The sequence below is a fragment of the Urocampus carinirostris genome, chromosome 12, assembly GCF_059441175.1.
Source record: "Urocampus carinirostris isolate Australia breed hairy pipefish chromosome 12, RoL_Ucar_1.0, whole genome shotgun sequence".
Classification (NCBI taxonomy): domain Eukaryota; kingdom Metazoa; phylum Chordata; class Actinopteri; order Syngnathiformes; family Syngnathidae; genus Urocampus; species Urocampus carinirostris.
In genome coordinates, this window is record NC_142360.1 from 18,812,844 (window position 1) to 18,834,293 (window position 21,450).

Genomic DNA, 21,450 nt, shown 5'->3' on the forward strand with positions numbered 1-21,450 from the left:
AAAATTGAATGTAATGAACTGGACCCAGACTCTCATAGTAAAGCATTTTTCGCCCTCGTGGTGACATCGCTATGCTAAAGAGGCAACTTGTTTACACAAGCTTCCCCCTTTGTCATCCCAACAAGATCACCATTTTATGACACAAAAGGCACAATGTGGCCCTCGAGATTGAGTGGGCCAGCTCGACAGGGCCAGCAGTCTCTTTACTTTGCTGTTGAGTGGATGTTTACATCAGTGGGAGCAAGCATTGTTTTAACCCAGAGGGCCTCCAATCAGTAGCATTACTTTCATGAATCGAGGCGATGGTAATTGTTGCTTGTGGAATTGGACAAATGTTATTCAGTTTGCAGTCTGCATCATAATTGTACATTTGTTCTCCTGGCTAGGGGTGCTGGGGAAAAGAAGCAAATGTGCAAATCGTAACACAAACAAACACTTATGCTTAGTCAGTACATCATTGTTTTATAATAAAACTATTTTTAGCTAACAGAGAACTAAGAAGGGTCCAGTAATGTTATGTGATTCATGTATGTTAAGGCACAGTCGGATACTACATGACAATTTAAATAAAGTCACCTCCTATTCAACATTTGATTGGCAGAGGAAGAAAGCAATATATAAACTGCGGCATAAAATCATTGGTAATATTTGTTGTCTTCCCTCAATTTACCAATGAAGACTTTGAATAGAAGCATCGATAGATCAATAGGTAAATCTTTGATGGCTTTGCTTTATGTTAGCTTGCTTATGACTAATTCTAATGTTTGGGGCTAAAGTTTGTGCCAAATCAGAGTATTTGGTCTCACTATCACTCTCTGCCATGAGGCAAGAGAATTGAGTGTCTCACTCTGTATCTGCAGACACTCAGCATAGTAATAGGTTACGTCTTAATCCGTTTTCTGCACCACTTATCCTCAGTAGGATCGCGGGGTTGGTGCAGCCCATGCCAGCTATCTCTGGGCAGAGGGCATGGGACACCCTGTATTGGTTGCCAGCCAGTCGCAGGGCACACGGAGACGGACAACTCACTCGCTCATTCACACCTAGGGACCATTTGAACTGGACAATTAACCTGACATGCTTGTTTTTGGGAATGTGGGAGGAAACCGGAGTGCCTGGAGGGAACATGCAAACTCCACACAAGGAAGCGGTGGTATAAAAGTTAAATAAAAAATAAACACGGAATAACCATTTCTCATCTCATCTCATGGGCTGCAACGTTTAGGGTCGCGGGGGTGCTGGAGCCTCAGCAATCATCGGGCAGTGGGCAGGGGGCACCCTGAACTGGTTGCCAGCCAATCGCAGGGCACACAGGGACAGACAGCTCGCTCATTCACACCTAGGGACAATTTGGACCGGCCAATCCACCTGAAATGCATGTCTTTGGGATGTGGAAGGAATCCGGAGTGCCCGGAGGAAACCCATGCAAGCACGGGGAGAACATACAAACTCCCCACAGGAAGTCCGGTAGCTGGATTTGAACCCACACAGGAGGTTCCCTTAGAACTGTGCTGCACACGCGCTAACCACTGCGTCAGCCTCATCTGCCTCCCCTGACAGTACATCACTGGCTGTTGTTTACAACACAAAACTGGATATCTAGTGTCCTAAATGTTCAATGTCCATCCATTTATATGCTTTGGACCCCATCAATATTTGCTTTCCTCTATTGTCTTTACCCAAGCTCATCCATTGCTCAAATATTTTTTTTAAAGAAAATTTTGGTCAATATTAATTCAATAAAAGTTCCCCAAACCTCGAGTTGGTTGTTAGCTTGCTTATACAATCACTAATTCTATTTTTTGGGGGTGATGTACAGAATCCTCATTCTCACTATTGCCCTCTGCCATGAGGTAAGAGAATTGTGTGCCTCACTGTGCATTAGCAGATGATCGGCACAGTAATGTGGCACATAAAACATCAATAGATATGAAATCTTCCAAAATATAAAAAGGTCCATGCATCGAGAGAAAAATGACTGTATGGTTTGGCTTGCTGTTAGCTTGCTAATACTGTGACTAACTCTATTGTCTGGGAATGAGGTGAGCACCAAATAAGAATCCTTCTTCTCACTATTGCCCTTTGTCATGAGGCATATATGACAGGCATAATATACCGTATTTTGCGCACTATGAGGTGCACTGGATTATAAGGCGCATATAATTAAAATTACAGTAAAGGTTTAGGTTGCACCAAGAATAAATAATTATCACCTCTTTGACTTGTTGCCCTTTTGTAGAAGCTTACATATATATATATATATATATATATATATATATATATATATATATATATATATATATATATATATATATATACTGTATATCGCTCAAAAAAGGTTGAAAAACACTGGTTATGACATGGAACTCTTACTGCCACTACCTGGTTTTGAACGATTATCATGCAATTTTGGTCAGTGATTCATATTGACTGATAAATAATTTCAGAAATACCATAATACACCGGTATGCATTTCCAATTTTTCAATACACGAAGCGCACAAGATTATAAGGTGCATGATTAATTTCTGACCGATTTAGGGTTTTTGGATGTACCTCACAAACCAAGAAATACAGTATTTTCAATTCGAGATTTCCATGATGACAGATGAGGTACAGCCTTACCTTACTCCCCTGACACTGGACAGTTTATCGATGTTGGACCAGGGTTGGTTCCTCCCAACATTTGTTCTAAAACTTAATTCAAGCTAACCACTCCGCAGTCTTAAACTGACGTGCTCCCTGAGAATATTTATATATATATATATATATATATATAGAGTCAAGCTAATGAGCCGACGAATGTGTAGAGGAGTGTCTGTGATCGATGCCCTCAGTGAATTGATGTGCTCCACCCACAGAAGACACTGACCTGCTGAGAAATGTTAATGAAGTCATCATCTGGAAACTTCAGCCAGAGAGCACTAGTGTTTAGGTCACTGCTTCTCAATTATCTTCTGCCGCGCCTCCCCTCTGAAGAAGAAATCCTCTTACCCACCCCAAAATTGATATTTTTTTTAAGTGATGACATAATATTGGAAGTAGGGGGTTACAAAACAAAGATAGGTCAATATTGATGGTTATAACGTCACCTCCATCCACGCTAAATCTATACCTTTCGACACATTTTTGCGAAAGAAAAACTCAAGCAGAGTTCTAAACGAACAGGATATCGGGAGAAACACACAGAGTTACAAGAATGTACGCTATGATACTTCCCTCTGGGCGCAGGGCGCTTAGGAGAGGAGTGCCAGCCAATCAGAAGGTGCCCACCCAGGCGCCACATGATTGCTCAAGGTGATCTGGGTTAGTAATCATGACACTACATGTTATACTCAACGCTTATATTTAATGCACTGCATGGAGGCTAAATGTAAACAAAACACTCTGCCAATGAGAATACTACTGTGCCATAGTGTAGTCGAGGTGCAACTGCACATCATTCTAGGGAAGTTTAAAAAAAAAGGTCCCCGAAGTCAAAAGTGAAACGTAGGCGCACGTGCCTTCACAGAGTTTCAGTTCCCCACTATTTGAGAACCACTGGTTTAGACACACTCAATATCAACTTTGGATGGATGACTAGTGATTAAAAAAATGTCAACCCCCCTCTTATCTTGATCAACACGCTTTATCCGCTGTCCTTTGGTTCTGTTCAGTATGCACATCATGCAACAACTCAATTAGCCACAAGCCTCAAGCCATCACATCAGCAGACTGCCTCATAATATTTCCCATAATGTTTCATCCAATTTAGGCCACTATGACGTTCTCACCCTGAAGGACTGCTGTGAGAGGAAATGACTGAAGGCGAGTGAGCACGACACGGGGATTGTGTGTGTGAAGGTGTGATTTTTATGTCAGAAATTAAAGAGACTCATTCCCTTGGGACTTAAATTTCTAATTTTGTAAGACAAAGTACATATTTTTTCATATAAACCTGTCAAAATGCAAGAACAACAAGGAGAGTATGAGAGGGATTTTAACGTGTTACGCAAAGTGTCAAGTGCTTTTAGACCACTTTGTTTTAAGGAAAAATAATTTTAATATTCAACTCCTTTTCAGCTTGATTTTTATCCTCTCTTTATGTTGCTGGTCTTGAACTCGCATCCAGATTGATCTCTCCCTGATCAAATCAGTCGTGATGGGAATTCCGACTCTTTTTGGAGAACCGACTCTTTTGGTTTGGCTCACTAAAATGAGTTGGCTCCCAAAGAGCGCTTCAGATTTTTAGATTGCTTTAAAGGGACGCTAGATGTCACTGTTTTGTGTCGTGCAACTGAAAACGAGTGCAAAAAGGCACAAGAAAGAATAGAAACTACAGCGAATTAAAAGTCAATGAACCGTTACATGTTTTTTGCTCAGTCTTTTGCAGTGAAAGAAAAAACGAAATGGGAAAAGGAAAGAAAAAAACAGTAAAAAGAAAAAAGAAAAATTGCAATAAAAAGAATGAAGAAATGAGAAAAAGGCAAGAAAAAGAAACGCCATGACTCAATGCTAGCTTTCCTGACTGGTGAGGAGTCAGCTCATAGAACCGTTACGTTCGCAAAGACACATCACTATTTCAAGGGGAGTCGTTTTCCAATTGGTCAGGAGTCCTCTCATACGTTCGCCAATGTCACATCAATATCTCAGTGTTCATTTTACCTCTGAAAAGTTATGGGTCCCGGGGACTCGCATGCTCAAAAATCTATGGGTCCCAACAGAGATCTATGGGTCCCCAAAATTTAGTGTTATCGAGGTTGAAATTGTAAATCGGTGACAAATAAATAATAAAAATCTATATATTCATTCAGTTTTAATCATCAAATTATTAATTCATTTTCTGCATCAGATTATTGTTAGTAATATACAGATTAAAGGGATAAACAAACCTGTCTTCTTTTCATTTTCTCCTCTTATACTTCCTTTTTTCCTTAACTTCTTTATACAACATGATAATTCGTAATATAATGCATCAAAGCAAGTGAGCCGTTTGAGAGCCGGCTGTCTTGAATGAGTTGAGACGAAAAAACGGTTCTCTAAAAAGAGACGGACTTTTCACCACTCAACTCGAGATCGGCGTGCAGACGAAAACTCGAACCGCGAGACCAAAACGACATCTGCCGGATCTGCCTGACGAAAAGTTTGGAGTGCGGTAAATCTTTGTTTAAAAAAATGTAATGGGGTAATAATGACAATTTTGTGTCAAAAAAGTTGCGTCCCGGGGACGCACGTGGATTTGAGATTATGCGTCCACAGCAAAAATGATGCGTCCAGGACGCAGGGACGCGGGCAAACGAGAACACTGCTATCTCGAAGGAAGGTGCCTTCTCATTGTCGGGTAGTCTGTTCCCGCTGTTGTTTTCAATGAACTGTCTCATACAATGGTTACGTTCGGCAACGGTATCTCACTCTCTCATAGAGAGCCAAACCCCTGATTCAGGATTCAACATTTTCTTCATCGTCATTAAAATAAAATATCCAGCAAATGTTATTTGTATTTGTGTGGTTGGGAGTCGGCTCCCGTCGTTCTTTTCAATGATGCGGCTCATACAGCGGTTACGTTTCCAACCGTATCTTAGTCACTCGAAGAGAGACAACTCCTGATTCAGGATTCGAGATTGTCTTCATAAAATACATCACATAAAATACTGATGAAATGTTCTTTGAATTTGTTTGGTGGGGAGTCGGCTCCTGTGGTTCACTTCAAAGAAACGGTTCATAGAGTCGTTCCGTTCGTGAAGAACATATCACTACAAAATGGGCTGGAATAGACAGACCATAGGAGGATTGGCGGCTAAAATAGAAAAACGCTGAGGTCGCTTTTTCATCAAAAGAAGGAGGTTGGGGGGTGTTGAGGGAATAGGCTGTGAGCCGGGGTACTTTGAGTGAAATGGGAGGGGTCTCATTTATGACTAAATGATAGGCCCGATAACCCTGCAAGCTGGGCTCATCACTCTACTTTAAAGTGACGTTCTAATGGCGTCGGGGACAAGGAGGAGGCCAGAGCGTCATTAAAGCGAACCTTAAAGCTATAATTTGTGGGAATCTGAACAAGCTCATATTCTGCCTTACAAAGTTACAAATAAAGTTGGGGGTGTTGACACCTATTATGACTATAGAAACAAGGGAACGCTAGCTTTCGTATGGCAAGAGCTGCCAGGCAAATTCCTTACTTGTTTATTTTTGTTCTGAGCAACAGATCTCACTGTGACCTTTAGTATAAAAGTGAGATGGAATGACTGTTCTCCTTCATGTTTCATCAACTCAGGGTCAGAATTTACCACTGGGGGGAAGAGCCCTTTTTTAAAACGAACACATTTTAATTTAGCTGAAAATCCAAAATAGATGCAAGGAATGACATTTTGCCCATAAATCCGCTTATCAATGGTCATATTACTTTCTGGATTTAAATATTATTCTCACAAAGATGGCAGAAAAATACAATATTGTAAAGTAATGTTTGTTCCGCTGGCAAAAACCTTTTCATCGTTTAAGTATCTTTTAGAATGACAAGACAAAAATCCAGCAAAACGTGACAACGGTTAAAAACACAGTATGAGTTAGAATGTCAGCAACATTATTGACCATAATGAATTAGCTGCAGTGACCACAAATGAAAACAAAAACTTCTAATTTGGGCAGCATGATAACATAAGGTTGAAAAAATGAAACCTAAAACTGGAACTGGGAATTAGTTCATGAATATTTTCGATGAACACTGCGCCTTGAGAGTTTTTGGGCTAAATGCCATCTTTCTTATCCAACATTTATGGTTTGTCTTGGCAACTAAACTAAATCAAATTTAAGTTACAAATCCAACACTGGGTTCAAACCTTCTTGTGTGGAGTTTGCATGTTCTCCCCGTGCTTGCGTGGGTTTCCTCTGGGAACTCCAATTTCCTTCCACATTTCAAAAACATGCATGTTAGATTAATTGGCCGGTCCAAATTGTCCCAAGGTGTGAATGACCAAATAACTTGTCTGTCCTTGTGTGCCCTGGGACTGGCTGACCACCGGTTCAGGCTGTCCCCTGCCCACTGCCCGAAGATAGCCGAGATGGGCTCCAGCACCCCCGCAACCCTACTGAGGATAAGCTTTGCAGATAATGGATGGATCCAAAACTGGATACACAATACAGTAGCATACGGGCAATATAGTTCCCTTTAATATTATTCGTTATGCAGCTCCTTAGACAGGGGTCATACTCAACTTAGTTGGGGGCCGTTTGGAACTGGGATCTGTGTGAGGTTTGGCCAAATATACAAGAAAACCTCTGGTAAAAACATTACATTGTTCTCCTTTTTCAGTTTTTCTCTATTCAATACAAAGAAATATCTGGAAATAATTAAACATTGAGAAACATTTTAAATAATGATTGAATCATCGGTCATAAATGAATCCATATTTCACATGGGCTGCACCTCCCATATTTTCCGGACTGTAAATCGCTCTGAAGTATAAGCCGCTTCAGCTGAAAGATACATTAAACATGTATAAGTTACACCTGGAGTATAAGTCGCATTTTGGGGGGAAATGTATTTGATGTAATCCAAAACCAAAAACATACATACATACATGTTGAAAGGCAATTTAATATAACAATCAAACACATCCCTCACTTTAACTTCTCGCTAACTCCAAACTTTTTTCTGCTGTTGAATTACCGTTCCTGCTGCTTATTTCACTATTTGCAGCTTGTAATCTGCAGAATATGATTTTCTTTTCGGTGCCATTTTTGTTCAGCTCTTCTTAGTTGTTTTTATAGATTCCTGGCAATGTTGAAATTATCAACAGCCCAGAGGGCCATCTTGAGGTTTAGTGTGCAAATCACATGTGAAATGTTTATATAATGTGTTGAAAAATTCAAGTCGCACCTCCGGCCAAAATCTGAAAAGAAACATAGTCCTGAAAATCCATAACCTTTAATTTAATAAGGGCCTCGAACCATCATCCTGGGGGCCGCTGTCCTAGGAGGATCAAAAATGTGGGTTTCAGCAATGCTAACCGGATCTAGCTAGCAGCCTGTTTTGCCATGATGAGGTCTTCTTAGCTTGACACCTGGGTAAGCCAACAATCAGCACTGGTAAGGTTGTTAATGCTACTGCGAACACAAATGGTGAGCACTTCCAAGCAGAGTTCCCTCTAAGCTGGGCGCGTGCGCAATTCCGCACTGCTCGCACATTCTCAGCGCACAAGAAAATCTAGCCAGCGCACAAAAATGAGGGCTCAAAATTTCTAATTAAGAAGCGACTCAAGTCAAAGTTACAGTGCATGAAGGTAAAAATACACGGGTTCCCCTGACGTTGTGTCCTAAATGTGGTATTTTGAAGTCAAGTCGAAGTAGAACGAAGTTAAGTAAAATTGGTAGAGTTTGTCGAGAACCGGCTCGGCTCACCAAAAGGAACCGGCTCTTTCGGATCCTAAACGGCTCTTCAGGTTGTTTTTGCTTCTTTAATCCCAACATGACCAAACATTATGTAAAATTATGCACAAAATGACTCAAAGGAAGGGGGGAATAGAACAAAAAAGAAGAAAATACCAAAATGAAAAAGTAGTGAAAAGCTTTTGATCTCGGCTGCATTTTAATTCAATATGACAGTTGTTTGCGGCACATTTTTATTTGATCTATCAGTGAGATTGATCGCTACAGAGGATTTAGTCACGAGTAAATCAAAAAATTCCTAGTTACATGGGGCGTCTGCAAGCATGCGGACACGTTGAGCACTCTCTTGTTCATTCTCACCAAAATCTCAAAATGTAAATTGTCAATCTACTGTTAGTTGGCTATGTTCTTACTTAAAATAATATAAAACAATATGTTGGTTACAATCCCAATATATAAATACAAAAATAAAAATCCATCCATCCATCCATCCATCCATTATCTTCCGCTTATCCGGGGTCGGGTCGCGGGGGCAGCAGCCTTAAAAGGGAAGCCCAGACGTCCCTATGCCCAGCCACCTCCTCCAGCTCTTCCGATGGGATCCCGAGGCATTCCCAAGCCAGCCGAGTGACATAGTCTCTCCAGCGTGTTCTGGGTCGTCCCCGGGGCCTCCTGCCGATGGGACATGCCCGGAACACCTCCCGAGGGAGACGTCCAGGAGGCATTCTTATCTAATGCCCGAGCCACCTAAACTGGCTCCTCTCAATGCGGAGGAGCAGTGGCTCTACACAGAGTCCCTTCGGGATGACTGAGCTTATCACCTTATCTCCAAGGGAAAACCTAGACACCCGGCGGAGGAAACTCATTTCGGCCACTTGTATCCGGGATCGTGTTATTTTGGTCATGATTCAAAGTTCATGACCATAGGTCAGGGTAGGAACGTAGATCAACCGGTAGATCGAGAGCTTTGCCTTTCGGCTCAGCTCCCTCTTCACCACAACAGACCAGTACAGGGTCCGAATGACGGCAGACGCTGCACCGACCCGTCTTTCGATCTCCCGTTCCATCCTATCCTCACTCGTGAACAAGACCCCAAGATACTTGAACTTGGGTCTAGATCTCATCCCCAACCCGGAGGGAGCATGCCACCCTTTTCCGTCTGAGTACCATGGTCTCGGACTTAGAGGTGCTGATCCTCATCCCGGCCGCTTCACACTCGGCTGCAAATCGCTCCAGTGAAAGCTGAAGATCACGGCCTGAGGAAGCCAACAGCACCACATCATCTGCAAAAAGCAGTGACGCAATGCTGAGGCCCCCAAACCGGACTCCGTCCCCACCAAGTCTGCGCCTAGAAATTCTGTCCATAAAAGTTATGAACAAAATCGGTGACAAAGGGCAGCCCTGGGGGAGTCCAAAATAAAAATCAGTTATTTTATTTTTTTAAACGGAAAATATCCACCTTTCCAGAGGAGATTATAAAATGGGAAAACAAGGGAAGAAGTACATCTTTGTTATAAGGATAGTATGTGGTACTATATATTTTTTTCCATGAATGGTCTTCCAATAGGCAGCACGGCAGCGCAGTGGTTACCATGTGTGCGGCAGAGTTCTGAGGTCATGAGATCGAACCTTCCTGTGTGGAGTTTGTATGTTCTCCCCATGTTTCCTAATTGGCCGGTCCAAATTGTCCTCAGGTGTGAATAAGCGAGTAAGTTGTCTGTCTCTGTGTGCCCTGCGACTGACTGGCAACCAGTTCAGGGTGTCCCCTGCCCACTGCCCGAAGTTAGCTGAGATGTTCTCCAGCACCTCTGCGACCCTACTGAGGATAAGCAGTGCAGATAATGGATGGAAGGATGGGTTTTCCAATAAGAGTCATATACACATGATTGGTTGCAATCAATGCTGCATCCGTCTTCACAATGACACTTCAAGTGGCAATGAACAATAATGTGTCTCATTAGTTGAAACACATAACGACACTCACGTCAACTGCTATAGTGATGTATTGAAGCTGTTTCAATTTAATTAAAAATGAAACACGGGAAACTTTAAAACACTTATGTAACCTTCTGGGAGCTGAGTGTTACTTTTTGGTCGGTGCCCAAAGTTATCAGTTCGATATGCACGTACCTCAAGTGTTATAATTTTGTGTCATGTAAAGTTAAGAAGCACTACTCCTGTACTCGGAAAAAAGTGCACAATACAAAATCTAACGTACATTAATGTTCGGATGTTTTTCAACATCCCGAAAAAAATGTTTGTATATACCGTTGTTCGTAACTTGAATCTTCGTAAGTGGAGGAGAGTCTGTACACATTTTTACAGCTGATAACTCAATACTTATTCATTCTTTATAGAATTTTTTATGAGACTGTTGTGGCAAGCGCCCTCTTCTATGCGGCAGCGTGTTGGGGAGGCAGCGCTAAGAAAAAGGATGCCTCTCGTCTTAATAAACTGGTGAGGAAAGCGGGCTCTGTTGTGGGCACAGTCTGCCACAGTCTTGTTCCACGGACAGACTGAAGAGATCATTTCTTCCTCATGCCATGAGACTCTTTAACTCCACCCGGGGAGTAAAAGCCTACATTAAACCCCACCCCCACATTTGCATATTACCCTATTTTTATTTCAGTATGCATATTATGTAGCACTATCTAAATACTCTATATCACCATGTTATATTGGGTATTTATGTATTATATTTGTTTTATTTTATTATTATTTTATTTTCAACACAAGGATACTGCTGGAAGTGTGAATTTCCCTACGGGGATGGATAAAGTATCTATCTATCTATCTATCTATCTATCTATCTAGACCGAACCTACTGAACCAAGTGATGGCAGCCAGACTTGACCTTGAAGAAAGAAAATGAATTATAAAATGCTACCGGAAGTATGAAAACACAGTAGAAGTGCAAAGGAAATTTTGCAACTCGTGTTAGCGTCAATCGGATTGGAGATACTGTATGTTTGAAGCTGATGAAACTGTTCACGAGATAGAGATGAAGCATTCGGGTAGACCACGTACAGAGACGTAGTTCACGAAGTTCAGCAAAGTGTTTGGGTCAATCTAGTCATTAGGTAGCCATTTCAAAATCATCCGTCCAATCGCATTATTAAAAGTTGCTTATGGAGAATTTAAAACCCAAGACTATTCCATGGTTTTAAGGACGATGATCCAAACCAAAGAGTACAGCAAGTGGTACCTCAAACGGTTTAAAAAAGTTGCACATTTTCCCACAAATATTGTGTGGAGTGATGAGCAACATTCAAATGAAATGCTTTAATTTACAGATAGTTGTACATACTGTTGAGCTGAGAATCCACATGAAATTACAGTGTGGTGTGGCTTCACAAAGCATTAATTGGGCTTTTCTTATTTGATGTAACTGTGGGGTAGGTGGTTTTGGTAGGGGTATCCCTTAACAATTGTGGTCTTGTGGGCACAATTTCCTGTGCTGCAAGTGTCTGTCATGCCAGGCATTAGAGAAGACTTTGAACAGTTTTAGTGTTGTGATTTTGCGGTAGATCCAAACGCAGGAAGCAGTAAGCATAGCAAGGTGCTAAAAAAAGATGGCATTTTATAACAAAATATCTACCAAAGTGACAAACAAATATTGTGCAGAGGTCTGGGGCAATATTTACAAAAGTTCACTACAGCCCCTTCTTATCCTCCAAAAACGTGCAATTAGAACCATACACAGGGTAGGATATCGAAATCATACTAATATTTTCCTGCAGTCCAAATTATTAAAATTAGATGATTTAGTAAAAATGTTCACCGCACAACTGCTATTTAAGGTCAACAAAAACATAGTGCCAGAAAATATCCGTAAATATTTCATTCAGAAAGAGAGAAATTATAACTTGAGGGGCTGTAGTGAATTCATAATTCCAAAGGTAAGAATCACCAGGAAAAGTATGTGTGTGTCTGTGTGTGGAGTGAATGTTTGGAACGGTTTGCAAGACGAGATCAAACTGTCTATTCACTTGTTCAGGTTTAGATACAAAAAAACATTCCTGGCGGAATACAGAGATGAGGAGGGTGGGGTATGAGTGCTGCCAGAGATTGGGAATAGTGTGTCTAGTTAACTTTGTGTTATTATTACTATTCTTATATCATAACTGTTATTATTAATATCATTACAATTGTTATATCATTGGTGTATATGACGGGGAAATTAAAGGGGTAGGGAATATAAACATTTGCTTCTTACTGCCCCTTTTCGAACAAATTATGTAACATTATTTTGTTGTTGAGTTATTGTTTTTGTTCTGTTTTTATTTTGATGTTCGAATAAAGTTTTCATTCATTCAATGATGAATCAACAATTAAACTATACAAACCAGGAAATAAAAACCCAATCTCAGTAACAAAGTCACTCTGGAAAAAGGTGATGGCTGTATGAATTGTTAAAATGGACGACCCGACAACGGGTGCCGTCCGAAATAACTTTTTGCAGGGTCAGGTTAATTAGGGACAGGTGTGGGATGATCAAACAAACCTGTCCCAATTATAAACCGATTGGGCACCCGCAGGTGTGCCAGACCCCAACATTATTATTGTAATTACAAGAACAATGGTGCACTATGAGTCTCAGTAGTTTTTATTCTTCCTTGTGATTTTTAAGTACTTGTTTTTGGTTGCACTTTACAATGTAATGATATATCATGGTCTAATGATACAAACTGTCCCTTTCATGTTAGTGTAGTTCTTGCAAAGTTAGGATCCCTGTATTACTGATTGATTGGTTTATTTTAATAGTTTATTTGAATGCTTTCTATTTTCAGATGTAATTTTGTGGAATGAATATTAAAAAAAAGTTTTTGGAAAACAGTGAAGTGTCATGGTTGCCACAGATTGGCTTCCCTGCTATTTAAGGTCGGTGCTCTCACTTTCCTTTGTCAGTCCTTCAACGGACCCCTGCTCCGCAAGACGTGGGTTTTGACGCGGTCCTATTTCCTGTTGGCATTTCCTGTCCGGTATTGTTCCCGTTTATTTTTGTCCTGTTTAATATCGTTTTCCAGTTTCGTTCCCATCTATTTTTGTCCCGTTTATTATTCTCTCCAGATTTCGTTCCCGTCTAGTTGGTCCTGTTTTATTTCGATATCCTGTTTTATGATCAATCCTGTCTGTCCCGTCATTTCCGGTATCGACCCAATCTGTCCGATATCTACTCGGGCAATTGGTATCGATCTCGCCGGCCTCTGGCTTCCTCCGGCTTTCACGCCAGACTGCTGCCTAACGTGCATGACCCCCCCATTTCCGGTAAAATAAAAGGCTTGTGTGAGAAACGTCACGCATTTGGGTCGTGATCCTGTTCTGGTTCATGACAAGAAGTGTTTTATCACAGCTTTTTTTGTGGCCTAACCTTAAACACAAACCTGCTCTGGCAGCCCCCTAGTAAATTCAGTTTGAGACCCCTGGTGTAAATGATTTCCTATGCAAATAGCAACCATAATTTTAAGTTGCTAAGACCACACTAATTCAATACTTTTAAATATGATCCAACTGCATTTTAGAAAAGCATCTTTCACATATTCCCGAGGCTCATCTATCTGAGACCTGGCTGTGTTTGCAGTCATCTTCTATTTATGTTAGCTAACATCATTGTCTCATAGCACTGCAGCCATTTCCCAGCTCATAAAAGCTGAGAAATGCTAACAGTTTGTAATGAAAGCCCGCTTTGCAGGTGCCACCCAAACATGCAATCCAAGTATCCTGAAACCAACACCGTGGATGTTTTCAGTCCTCCTATTGACATATCAATATCTTTATAGTTAGAAATAATTCTTATTTTTCCAGTTGCCATCATAACTCTTGTTTTGCCGCATCTCATGCTACATATCGGGAGCTGTATGGTATGTCGAGTTTGAAAGAAGATCCGCAGCAGGGAATGAAATCTCAGGAGGAGGCCTGCTTCTGGCCCACTACACTTTCTATTTTGATGAATGGGCAACTCTTGAGCTTATGCTCTTTATTCAGCTCAAATATTTCTGTGTCAGTACTACGTCACACACAGATGCATGCAAAAAATAAAAACTTTGAGTTACCGGTGTTTTTAGTAACAGGGCATGGAAATACATTACTCGTTGTGGCAGGAACTACAACAGTGATTTAATGTAAAGTATGCTTCAATTTCCATTTTAAAGATCGTAAAACTCATACCCATGTTCAATGTTAAAAATAGAAAATTATGTTCCAAGCAACGACATAAAATAAAACAACATACGTGCAAGTATACAATAAATATCCACTGAAGCTCTGATTCAAAACTAGACTATATGAGTTAGCCAAATGTAATGTAATGTTATTTACAACTGTTCTGCTGCCAAAAGAGAAACAAATATAGATTAGATTAATGTTAAGACTGACCTAAAATTATACTGTTTTTATTTGGTAAGCGCCTAAATATATTTGTTGTTGTTTTAGAAAAAATAACAATTTAATAAACAAAACACTTGAAATCAGAATACGATTAAGCCAAAAGTAATGTCATGTGATATACAACTGTTCTGCTGCTAAGAAAGAAATAAACCTAGATTAGATTAATGTTAAGACTTATATAAACTTTTACTATTTTTTTATTTTGTAAGCACTTAAATACATTTGTTATTGTTTTATATACAAAAATAAATCATATAATAAACAAAAACCTTAAAATAAGCATTTTGTCACGAACAGAACGGCATCAGGACCCAAATGCATAGCATTAACCACAAGTTTATTGATAGAAAGAGGAAAGGCAGCGCCCGCTCACTGGACACGGGAAGCAAGCCGCTCACACAATCGGATTGTGATCCGAATACGGAAGTGGATCTTTCAGAACGAGAGATGGCGGTGTCAAGGACAGAAAAAACGATAACCGGTACGGGATAGCAAAACAGTGGTCGGGATCCAAAAGGGGTCGTAAGCCGGGACAGACAGGATAGATAACAAATCTGGATAGCGAGAATTAACAGGAGAAACTAGACGGGAATGAAACTGGAGAAAATAATAAACAGGACAAAAATAGACGGAAACAAAATTGGTAACCAAAACTAAACACGACAAGATAAACGGGAACAATACCGGACAGGACATACCAACAGGAACAGGACCGAGTTGAAACCCACGTCTTGTGGGGCAGAAGTTCGTTGACGGACTGACCAAGGAAAAATGAGAGCACTGAGCTTGAATTGACAGAAAGCCAATCTGTCAATGAGCCGCAGCTGGTGCCACACGGGCGGAGCCAATTGGGCGCCATGGCAACCGTGAAACACACATTGACAAATTAGTGATAACATGCTAAGTTGTTAGCTTATAAATGAATATCAAATTGGATGCCCTTTGTGCTAATTACTAAAAAAAAAAAATAACTCTCGGCCTGGAAAAAAAGGATGGGGACCCCTGATCTAAACAATGCTTTCCAAAAACACAAGGGCAATCCGTCCGCAAAAACACACAATTTTTTTGCAAGAACACAGAACCTGCGCATGAACTTTCAAGAACTTTTCAGCGCCCGATGTTTCTGGTGACGTGATCACACTATTTCGGTCATCATGGCGATCAACGTCGTCATCTATTTCAAAAGAAAAAAAGCTTGAAGCGTTCACTGTTTGCACTCATCCACATCTTCACTACTCTGACTACACTGCTTCGCACCACCTTTATTTGCCCTTCAGGGCCACCTACACACTTCAAGCACTGGATTCAGGAAGAAAGACTGGCAAGTGGGGGCATTCCTCAATATGTGGACAAAGATCTGATCAACACAGTGGTGATTCATCATACTGAAAACATTGCCAGGGGCTTGATACTTACTCATAAACTGCTCCAAACCATTCATAATATACTGGACTGTCTCAGAAAATTAGAATATTGTGATAAAGTTCTTTATTTTCTGTAATGCAATTAAAAAAACAAAAATGTCATACATTCTGGATTCATTACACATCAACTGAACTATTTCAAGCCTTTTATTATTTGAATATTGCTGATTTTGGCTTACAGCTGAAAAAAAATCAAAAATCCTATCTCAAAATATTAGAATACTTCCTCAGACCAAGTAAAAAAATAATTTTATAACAGCAAAACTAAATCAAACATTTGAAAATGTCCATTGATGCACTCAGTATTTGGTTGGGAATCCTTTTGGACGGATTACTGCATCAATCCGGCGTGGCATGGAGGCAATCAGCCTGTGGCATTGCTGAGGTGTTATTGATGCCCAGGATGCTTCGATAGCGGCCTTCAGCTCATTTGCATTTGTAGGTCTGGTGTCTTTCATCTTCTTCTTAACTATACCCCACAAATTCTCGATGGGGTTCCGGTCAGGGGAATTAGCAGGCCAACCAAGGACAGTGATGCCATGGTCAGTGCACCAGTTACTGGTGGTTTTGGCACTGTGGGCAGGTGCCAGATCATGCTGGAAAATGAAATCCTCATCTCCAGAGAGCTTTTCAGCAGATGGAAGCATGTAGTGCTCTAAAATCTCTTGGTACACAGTTGCATTTACTCTGGACTTGATGAAACACAGTGGACCAACACCAGCAGCTGACATGGCTCCCCAAACCATTGCTGACTGTGGGAACTTCACAGTGGATTTCAAGCAACTTGGATTTTGCTCCTCTCCAGCCTTTCTCCAGACTCTGGCGCCTTGACTTCCAAATGAAATGCAAAACTTGCTTTCGTCTGAAAAGAGGACTTTGGACCACTCTGCAACTGTCCAGTGCTTCTTCTCCATAGCCCAAGTCAGACGCTTCTTCCGTTGTCTTGAGTTCAGAAGTGGCTTGACCATGGGAATACGGCTATTGTAGCCCATTTCCCGGACACGTCTGTGAACTGTGGCTTTTGATACCTGGACTCCAGCTTCAGCCCACTGTCTTTGAAGCTCCCCCAAATTCTGGAAGCGGCTCTTCTTCACAATTTTGTTAAGGCTGCAGTCATCTCTCTTGGTTGTGCAGCGTTTCCGGCCACATTTTTCCCTTCCGACAGACTTTTTGTGGATATGCTTTGAAACTGCACTCTGTGAACAGCCTGCTCTTTGAGAAATTTCTTTTTGTGTCTTACCCTCCTGATGGAGGGTATCAATGATGGTCCTCTGGACAGCAGTCAGATCAGCAGTGATTTAGTTTACTGAACCAAGCTGAGTGTTTTTAAGGCTCAGGAAACCCTCGCAAGGTGTTTCGAGTTAATTAGATGATTCAGGTGATTAGTTGAATAGCCTATTTGTATACTTTTTCATGATATTCTAATATTTTGAGATAGGATTTTTGAGTTTTCTTAAGCTGTAAGCCAAATTCAGCAATATTACAATAATAAAAGGCTTGAAATAGTTCAGTTGATGTGTAATGAATCCAGAATGTATGACATTTTTGTTTTTTTAATTGCATTACAGAAAATAAAGAACTTTATCACAATATTCTAATTTTCTGAGACAGTCCAGTATATACAGGGTTGGGTAGGGTTACTTTAACTGGATTACTTTCAATTACTTTTGGATGACTCCAATACCAAATATGCTAATAAAAGACAAAAGAAACTAAATATGAATAAAATGATGACGCACAACACGTGGTAAGCTTTCTCTCCTGGCTTTGATCTCTCTGATCTCCGGCAAAACTAAGATAAAATGCGACAGAAACAAAATGAAAATAAAGCCAAACAGCTTGCCAACATCATTTTTGCCGTTCCATGTATTCTGTTACTCCCCAAGCCTGCACAAAATTTAGTAATTTTATTCATATTTAGTTTCTTTTGACTTTTATTAGCATATTTGGATCGATACCGATTGGAGTAATCCAAAAGTAATTGAAAGTAATCAAGTTAATGTAACCCTACCCAACCCTGTATATATATTTAGCATATTGTTTTTTACAATTCAGCTCTCTTCTTCTGAAAATGTATTTCTACGTTGGCACTGAATGAGTTAAAAAGTAATGGAGTAACACACCATGCTGTAACGACAGTTGAGTTACACAATGTTTAAAATAATAACAATAACACGTTTAAATATTCGTTACTGAGAAAAGCTGTTATGTGTTACTCCCAACACTGGCCCCGAAGCACTTCTTGCTTGGGGATTCTTGCTCTTCTACTGCTTATGTAGAATGCATCCTCCTCACTAAATTGGGCTTGCTGGGTTTAGCATAGCTGTAAACATGTAGCGAGTTAATCGTCACAGTAATTTGTCTCTTGCCGGCAAGTAAAACTAGCATGATTTCACAGTAATCATAAATACATCAACAATAATGGCTAAGCACTTTATGTGACGGAGGTTTTATCAGCAGAGCGTGGGTGGTTGGCTTTCGACATTGGCATCAAACTTTTTTTTTTTGTAGCCCGTTAATAAAATCAGCATTTAGCTTGGTCGTAACAACTGTTTAGGAAAAGCCAAGCTTCCATCAAACAGGGGCAATGATGCACTGCTAAGTCCCAACCCTTCCGCATAACTTACGGGCTGCCTCTTTCAAAGTGATTTTCAGCGTGAAGTTATGGTGTTGATTAGCGCCGTGACAGGTGCCGTGATTAAAATGGTCGATAGTAATAGTGCAGCATTCATGCATTGACAACTTTGCTCTGCATGGCATTGTGAGAGGTGATGTACGACACCATTAGGGTAACCTCGGGGGCCCGGAGGACACTTATCTCCCTCGTCACGTCCTTCACACTTCCTAGTCTGCCTTCAACGAAAGGACGCCTGTTCTATTGTCTGCATGCGTATGAATGTTGTGATTGCATGTCTAGGTAGGAATCTTTATCCTATTTTACCTAATTACTGAATATAAAAATGTTAATATATACATACTTTAATGAAACATATCACGCACTATGCACCATGGAGGACAGATCCTGCCATGTGTAGTAATAGGAATATATACTGTACTTACAAATATATGTTAGAAAACTTAATGAACGCATAGATAAATCACTTAATACCTGAATATTGTCACGATTGCCCAATGCCCTCATTTGGGCCCGCTCGTTTGGCGCCAGCTGTTTCTCATTGCCTGATTGGATCACCTTCTATTTATACTCAGTGCTCTCATTCACTCCTGGTCAGTCCATCAACGAACCTCTGCACTTGCAAGACGTGTATTTTGACTCTGTCCGGTATCCTGCTTGTGTATCCAGTATCCGGTATCGATACCATCTGTCCTCTCCTGTCGGCTATCTTCCTCCAGTATCCAGTATCCGGTATCGATACCATCTGTCCTCTCCTGTCGGCTATCTTCCTCCAGTATCCAGTATCTGGTATCGATCCCTTTCCGTCCAGTCCTGTCTGGTAACCTGCTCGTGTAACCAGTATCTGGTATTGATCCTGTCTGTCCCGTCCTGTCCAGTAACATGCAGGTGTAACCAGTATCCGGTATCCATCTTGTCTGTCCCGTCCTGTCCGGTATCTTCCTCCAGTATCCTGTATTGATCCTGTCTGTCCCGTCCTGTCTGGTATCTTGCAGGTGTAACCAGTATCCGGTATCGATCTCGTCTGTCCCGTCTTGTCCGGTATCTTGCTCCAGTATCCTGTATCCATCCTGTCTTTCCCGTCCTGTCCGGTATCTGCTCATGTATCTTGTATCTGGTATCGATTCTGTCTGTCCTGTCTAATTTCGATCTCGTCTGCTCCTGGCTTCCTGTTTTCCCGCGCCTGACTTCTCTGTTTCACTTATTCTGCCCAGCGATTGCCGAATTGCTGGCGTTTGTGTTCCTGCACGTAACTCACCTGTGACGTAAAATAAAGCTTGTGTTTGAAAACGTTACGTGTCTGGGTCCACCGTCTGTTTGGGTTCTGACAAAATATATGATATAAATATAATTTATTGATTTCTTTATTAATTTTGTCATTCATTTAGTGATTTCTTTATTTCAATATTTATTTTGTCATTAATTTAGTGATTTCTTTATTTCAATATTCATTTTGTCATGCATTTAGTTGTGTATTTTGTCGCATATTTTGTCATGTATTTCATGGGCGGCAGTAGCTCAGGAGATAGAGCGATCGTTTTAGGATTAAGGGATCCCAGTTCGAATCCCGGCTTGTCCGTGTTACATGTCGAAGTGTCCTTGGGTAAGACATTGAACCCCCAATCACCCCCAATAAGCAGGTTAGCGCCTTACATGGCTGCACAGATCACGGCCGCTATTGGGAAATGTGAAGCACAATGTAAAGCGCTTTGGGAAGTCATTGACTTGAAAAGCGCTATATAAATGCAGATCATTTCATCATTTCATTTCATACCGGTCAACATAAGCCTACTGTTGGCCTTATTATTTACCGCAATTCCCATTTTTAAGCGACAATTAACCGTATAAACACATTGTGGCACCTTATTACTTACAAGGAGACAAACTATGTAGATTACAATGTTATATGTTACTAGATGATCTGGATTAGAGCCAAAACAAGATTGGTCAAACAAAACAAAACAGTTTTTTTTTTTAATTATTATTTATTTTCCCCATACAAAATTATTATATGCAATACACAATCGAAATGATATAAAAATGTATAAAACGTATACGTTGACAGGTTTTTATATTTTGTCATTATTTTCTCCTTTATTTTATTACATATTTTGTCTTGAAATTTGTCTCAACAACATGTTATTCAAATAGAATAGAATAGAATAGAATAGAATATACCTTTATTGTCATTGCTACAAATGGGCTAACATATTGTGACAACGAAATTGGGCATGACACTCCAGTTTTACACATTCTTAGTGAGGTATGAGCAAGAAGATAAAGGAACAGAGAAGAAAATGTTATAAGACAAGGGGGATAAGGCTATAGTTATAATTTACATGGTATTTACACAAGAAATGTCGGCATGTGGGATGTTACATACAGGGTTGTCGTGATAACGTTGGTATCGTAACGGTTGTGCAATATTGCATTTGGTGCAAAGTCATCATAGTGCAAAAATAGTCAGCATATGCATTGGTGCAAACATAGACATCATAGTGCAGAAACAGGAAATGGTCAGACATTGTGCAATTTGAGCATTAAACGTAGTGCAGTCGGCATGTGCAAGAACAAGACATGAGTAACATTATATTCGTATGAGGTAGTGTTGGCACGAGTTTTCAGTTTTTTTGTGCGGTGT